At 41.7% G+C, this 7,086-nt stretch overlaps 1 pseudogene; it reads right to left on the bottom strand.

Annotated features, from left to right (window-relative positions):
* Nucleotides 1-283: 283 nt before the first annotated feature.
* On the bottom strand, nt 284-1,384 carry LOC100591063 (annotated as a pseudogene).
* Between the last annotated feature and the right edge of the window lie 5,702 nt (nt 1,385-7,086).

Genomic DNA, 7,086 nt, shown 5'->3' with positions numbered 1-7,086 from the left:
TGGGTCTAAAGAGAACATACAATTCTAAAGTGTTCATGTTTGAGAGAAAACTCTGCAATGATCCGAAGGATTGAGCCAGTTTTAGCATAAAAAATTAGGACTACATTAATGATGAGGTTGACTATACACAGTTTGGGGTGAGAGAGTTACTCTACCCAGTATCACTGACATGTTGGAATGCCAGATGAAACAAACAGAAAAATTGTCTTGGAGTCTAAAAGATGTCCGATGTGCTGATACCTGTTCAGTCTTCTGCAGTCATGGGCGTAGACACCACTGGGTCTTAGTCTGTGGCATAAAGACTATTCTCAGTGTAGATATTGTCTTCTGCTTGGACTTCCTTTTTAACTGCATTTTGCAAAGCTTTAATTTGAAGGCTGCTAAACGATACACTTAGTTGTTGAATCTTCTTTTTGAAGAAATACTTTTTGGCAATGATGACACCCAAAAGAGCAAGAAGCACCAAGACAGAAATACAGACTCCAGCATAGATTCCTTTTGTGGTGGTGGCCATCTGTGGACTATATGCTGGGGACAGTTGAGTTTGATTGTTATTCCAAAGACCAATCTGAAGACTCTGTCACAGTGTCATTCCCATCTGTTGTGAAAGAGTGCAATGGTGAGCTGGTGGGTTGTGTCCTTATTTCTCCCTGAAGTGTCATAAGGTGGGTTTCTGCTGGCTGAGGTGAAGATGGTGAAGTGGCTACTGACTCATGGTTCTGCATGGGCAATGGCATTGGAGGAACAAAGGTAGAGACCGTTGTTGTCATTGGAACACTTGTTGTCATTGGAACACTCGTTGTTGTTGGAAGTCATTGTCATTGGAACAGTTGTTGTTGGAACACTTGTTGGAGCACTCATTGTCATTGGAACAGTTGTCATTAGAACAGTTATTGTCATTGGAATGCTTGTTGTCATTGGAACTATGGTGCTCGTTTGGACAGTTGTGACAGTTGGAACATTTGTGACAATTGAAGTAGTCATGACCCTGGGTGGCACAATCTCCAATGATATGGTGATTTTCATGTCATTGAACCACCCACTCTGCTCAACACGGCAACAATATAAGCCACTGTCAGACACAGCTATATTTTCTATAGTCAAAGAGAAATCCCTTCTTGAAAGGTCCCCCAATAGCTTATAGCGTGTGTCCTTCTGATAGGTGACATGGGTTCCATTGGTCCAGACAATGCTATTTCGGCATGTGAATAAAGAACATACACCTGTATTCCAGCACATGGATGTGACAGCTCCATTGTAGCAGCAGGGTAGCGTGATAGATGGACCTGCCATTCCAACCTTTACAGAACCAGCTACAGAATCTGCCAGATGTAGGATGAGGCTTAAGATGGTCACTTGAGGGATGCATTATGGGATCAGCCAGTTAGTTAGAAGGCAGTTTTCCAGCTTCTTCTCCCTCCTCCTAGTCTGTGTTTGTGGTTTAAGGACGGCTTTAAATGGTTTTCCACCCTGGGTGGGCCAGGTGTTCCTTGCCCTCATTCTGGTAAATGTACAATCTCCCAGCGTGGGCGTTATGGCCATCATGTACATGTCAGAGTGCTGCAAAGATTTTGTTTATGGCCAGTTTTGGGGCCAGCTTATGGCCAGATCTTGGGAAGCCTGTTCCCAACAAATAATAATCTCTAAACATAGGAATTTGACTAGTGTTAACCACTCCACTTCTCCAATACACTGATACTTCTCCCTTTTTCTTAGCATAACACAAAACAGACACATGACTACACACCATCTGCTTTCCAGTGCGGAACAGAGTAATAAAGGCATAAGCAAGCTTAAGAACACAGTCAACCATGTTCACCACATCTATATCTAGCACTGCTTAAAACAAAATCAATGAGAAACTGAGAAGATGAGTGACTACCCTGTTTTCAGCACTTATTGTCACAAGAAGACAAAACATGTCCACACACTCTCTCATTCTAAGGCAGAGCATCCACTTTCCTGAGGAAAAAGTAATTTTACAGCATATATCTCAATCTCACATTATTAGCAAGATGACATTGGCTTTGGGCATGCAAAGAACAGGCATATCATAGACATCCTTAAGACACGTCGCATGGCCTGGCTTACCTGATACAATTTTTCATTTCTCTGAAGCAAACTCAAATTTCAAACATGTATTTCTTTATTAACTTATTTCATTAATTTCCACAGGGACTTCACAGAAAATATATTCAACATTCATTCACTTAATCATACCATAATAGATGGTCTAACATATCCAGAAGACAGCCATATGTAAGACATGCTCATACCCCAAAGCATAGAAAACTTAACACACCAGGGCCTTGAGGAAGCAACACTATAACAGTGCAAATACACAAATATTTAAGAAAACCTACATCACCCAACACAGAGCATGTATGGTCACCACTACCCAGCACTCTCCAAAATAAGTAGGTATGAATAGCTTATTCAAAAGTTGGCTTATATATACTTGTCACCACAAATTGGTTCTGAACATACTATTCCAATTTTGGATATTCACAACAAGGTAATTATCTGGTAAGATATATTTATAATAACTTGTAATTAGACTCCTAAATGCACACATATACTTGAGTCACAGTGAGGTGAAAAAAACTGAATTATTTGTAGAGTACCTTAAGATTTAAATTTCCAAAAAACATACTTAAGCTTAGTTTTACAAGTATTCCACCCAGCATCTCTTCACCAAGCTTTTTCAATTTTAAAAGATGAGGAGTAGGGAGGGCTTTTAAAAGTTTTATTTCTTTCTATTCAGTTTATCTTATCCCATACAGAAATGGAATAAAGTGTGGTGTCTTTCCTAATGATATTTATGGTTGTGGTAACACAGAAATATCTATGCTTCCAAGCAAGAGATGAAAAATTATGGTCTCCCCAAAATAGAGAAACCAATGCTACCTGAGGCCCAAAGAGATGTTCAGGTTACATCTGTCAGAATTGATACCATGCAAGAGAACCATCTTTGGAGAACAGTGGGGCTCACCTGAGATTTTGGTGTGTCATGTGGATGGCATCAGAGACAAGCATTACACAAAATGAGCATCCCAATAAGACTTTCATGTGAGATTGTCTTAGAAGATGGTGGCCCAACTCACACAGAAGAGGACGGCTGTGCATCCAAGTGAGACTGATATTTTTTCTCAGAAGCAGAAATCTTAATGTAGGAGATGACCACTCACTGAGTAGTTGAAGCATACCCTGATGGAACTCTCTGGGGGTCAGATTTCACACTGTCTCCCTGAGTTGCATAAAGCACAGAACAGCATGCCCGCACTACAGCTTCTAGCATGTAGCAACTCAGCAGAAAACACATCACTGTCTATTTTGTTTCAAAAATGCTTTGCCATTTAAAAAAAGGTAATTAATATAGTAGAAACCCAAGAACTACCTAGGTGTAGGGAGCAAGTCTGTCATCAGAAGTATTTAAATGCTGGCTAGACACACACTCTGTGGAAATAAGTTTCACTCTTTGTGAAAGGGGTAAAATAAATCTTTTTCTTGGGCACTGACAGATCTAGCAAAGATCCTAGCATACAGTAGATAAACAGCAACTTCTATTTACTAAACTTTATTTTCACAGATTACTGGTGAAGCAACTTATTGATATAACTCTAAGACATGAAGGGTATCACAAGACCACTCATGTTCTTTATGGGGTTTCAATTAAGAAATTAGATGAAAAATCTGGCCACGAAAGGAGTTTTGATGCTCCTAAGTAGCATCAGAACTGCTCTGATGTGCTTAAGCCATTGTGACAGTCCTAGCTTTGTTCCTACCCAAAGTCTCTTCTCATGAATCCTAGGCTTACAGGTCAAACAGATAAAGCATCCCTAAATCAAACACAGACTTCAACACTTGTAACAGTAGGTGCACATCTCATCTGAAAATAAATCAAAAGCTCAGACCATCTACAAGAAATCTTTCCTTTGTATTTTAGTATCAATAAAAGGAAAGAAGGAAAAGAATAGGAGAAAGTCATTTAATTATTTTCATAGGTAAAAATATAGCATTGGTTTCTCAGTTACATAAGTACTTTTCTTGCTTCATCCATGCCACACATAATTTTTAACCAAGTAAAACACATTACAAGTAGAGAAATAGCTAAAATCATGGAAAACATATACATAACTCTTTAAAGAGGAGGAAACACTCTGTTCATATGCGTTGCTTAATCCAGCATTCCAATCTCACCGAGGCACCAGCATCCACGCTGTTCTCTGAAGCATTCTTTTTCCTCCTGTCACCCATCCTTCAGATATTAGCTCAAATGTCACTTCCATGGGTCACCTTCCTTGACCTGCATCCCGGCATCCTCCATTCCTCTCCCATACAAAAGGGCCAAACTTTATGTTGGGGTGATCAGACCCAACACCACATTGTCAGGGTGACAAAGTCCAGCAGAGTCAAAGGATTGAGAAAAAGAGAGAAAAAAGTGGGACACCAGGGGGCCATCGCTATCATGGAGGCTGCGAAGGCCCTGAGCTCTGGGAGCCCATGGTATTTTTTGGTAATCCAGCAAAGAAACAGGTGGTGAGAATGTGGAGGTCAAAAGAGCAGGCCCATGATCTACAGCTGTGACGGTTTAGCATTTATATGGGACATGTTCTGCTACTTGAGATAATGGGAACAGGAGCCTAGGAAGGCTAGAACCAAGGAACCAGCAAGTCTAGACACATTCCAGAGGACATTATGCAAGCCCTGCCTCAGTTTCCCTCCCAACACAGCTTTTTCCCAACATGCCCCCTTATCTTTTTTGTAAAAGAGAAGGTATCATTATTACTACCATTATTACTAGCTATCATTATTACTAGCATAAGAAGTGGCCTCTTTTAATTGAGCAAGGTGATTGCAGGCTTTGCAGCCCTTAATTGACGGTGGGCTATCCAGCTTTATTTTTCTTAGCCCTTATTCAAACTGGAGTCGCTCTGGTTTGAATGCTTCCCATATATCTCCCCTTTCCCTTTTACAAAAGGACTCTTAATCCTAGGGGTTGCAGAAGGATGAAGATCCATCTTCTGTAACTTCTTCATGCCGAATAGAGGTGATGATATTCCTGCCTAACTATTAGCATTTCTTGTATTCACGGCAGAGAGGAGCTGAGTCAGAAAGCATTGGTCCATTAAGCATCATGACTCTGGTCGGTCCTCATTCCATCTTCTCATTCAGATTCAATTGTCTCATGGCTCGTACTGGGGGAACCCGGTCCATGGTTGGGATCCATGTGTCCCTCCAGTCTCCCATTCCATGGTCGTACACATCTTGAGGGTGTCCACATGGTTTGTTCATCTCCTGCAAAAACAAAAGCATACCCTCACCCCCACGTTAGTAAATCTACTGAAACAGAAGAAAAAACTTTTGTGGCTGTAGCTGGGAGTCCACTGATAATGAGAAACAGGTTTTTCTGATTAACAGAAGGTATAGAGAAAGCAAATCGAGACTTTTCAAACCTTCAATTCTCACTGTACAGGTGGGTCCACTAGATGCTGTGGCTTATGATAGATCTTCAGATATTTTGTGGCCACCCACATAGGCACCTGATTGTCACCTGGAGAAACACAAGCAAATCCCCTTCCCCATAAAATTATCTTTAGGCAGGTATCAGAGGAAGTAGACTCAGAGGTAAGGAGAATTTTGGGGCCTAATGGCTTCCTGATGTTTGATAGGTGTTCCTTCAGAAGTTAGGAATTCCCTTTCTCTCCATATTGCTGTGTGGGCATGGAGGTCTAGCTAAGCATAGAGTTTGTGCATATATTTACCCTTTTTCATTCTCCTAATTCTAGTGCATAATGGCTCCTGCTTTTGCTAGGATGTCTCTCCCTAACAAAGGTGTGGGGCTTTCAGGCATAATTAAAAAGGCTTGTGAAAAGAGTCAAGTTCCCCAGTCACAACTTAGTGGCTGGGAGAAGTATCTAGTGACTGCCTGTCCTAGGACCCCTTGGATAGTGACAGATCTGGAGGACAGTTGTCCAGGACAGGAGAATAAGACGGAGAAGTCCACACAAGTGTCCAGGAGACAGTTAACTTCCTGGACCTCAATGGCCAAGCATAACTGGGGAGGGTGATGGCATGGGCTGGCACTTGCCCCGGGCACCCTCATTCCTGCTGCTGGATAATTTGGTTAGGACCTCTGACTCTGAGGAACTTTGCCCCCTGGGGCAGTGGGCCTTCCAGTGATTCCCTTGACATAAGGGGCAGGGACAAGGAAGTGGCTTATTTCTATTCAGACAGTCTTTTTAAAAGTGTCCTTGCAGACCACACTGGAAGCAAGCCCTACTAAGCATTCGATTTTCCCAGCCTTTCCCTTTTCCAGAACCTCCAAAGACCGCTTGCCTGAGGGTCATGACTAAAGCGGTGGCCTTTTTTTGTTGTTGTTAGTTTGTCCCATTCTGCCTGCTCCTGCTGATCTCTAGTATAAAAAACAAAAAAACAAAAAACACCGAGGTTGCCAAGTTCAATAGGGTTTCTAAGTTTTGTTCTGGGCCTAAGGCGGACTTTTGAAGTTTTTTCTAAAGCCTGCAGCTGACTGAGTGATAAACTTGTCCTTTAAGATTAGTTGGCCTTCAATAGCGTCAGGTGACAGAGAGGTATGCTTCCTCAATGCCACCCTTTGTCTCTCCAGAAAGGCAGTGGGGTTTTATTCCTTTCCCTGTGTTATAGTGGACATCACTGAATACTTTATAGGCTTCTTTCTAGTTTTCCTTAGCCCTTCTGGCATGCAAGTTAGCAAATGTCTGTGGCACCGATCTCCATGTTCTGATCCTGCATCCCAATGAAGGTCTACACTGGGAACTGCCTACTGTCCTGTGGGGAATTGTTTTCTTTCCTCTGTTGTCATCCTATCATTGACCTGAGTGAGATACCAGAGATCACCAAACTCTCGGGCTGCAGTTATGGCGGATTAGTGTCTGATCTAGCAGTAACATTATATCTCTCTATGTCAGATCAAAGGATTGTCCTAACCCTTGTAAAACATCATGGTTATCTGAGAATTTACCTAGGTCTATTTTAATTTGTGTCAAGTCTGAGAGGAAAAAAGGTACATAAACTCTGACTGGGTTGAATTCTCCAGAATACATC

Source organism: Nomascus leucogenys, chromosome 10 (assembly GCF_006542625.1).
Source record: "Nomascus leucogenys isolate Asia chromosome 10, Asia_NLE_v1, whole genome shotgun sequence".
Classification (NCBI taxonomy): Eukaryota; Metazoa; Chordata; class Mammalia; order Primates; family Hylobatidae; genus Nomascus; species Nomascus leucogenys.
The sequence above is the reverse complement of the archived record's forward strand: the minus strand, read 5'-3'. Positions and strand labels throughout refer to the sequence as shown.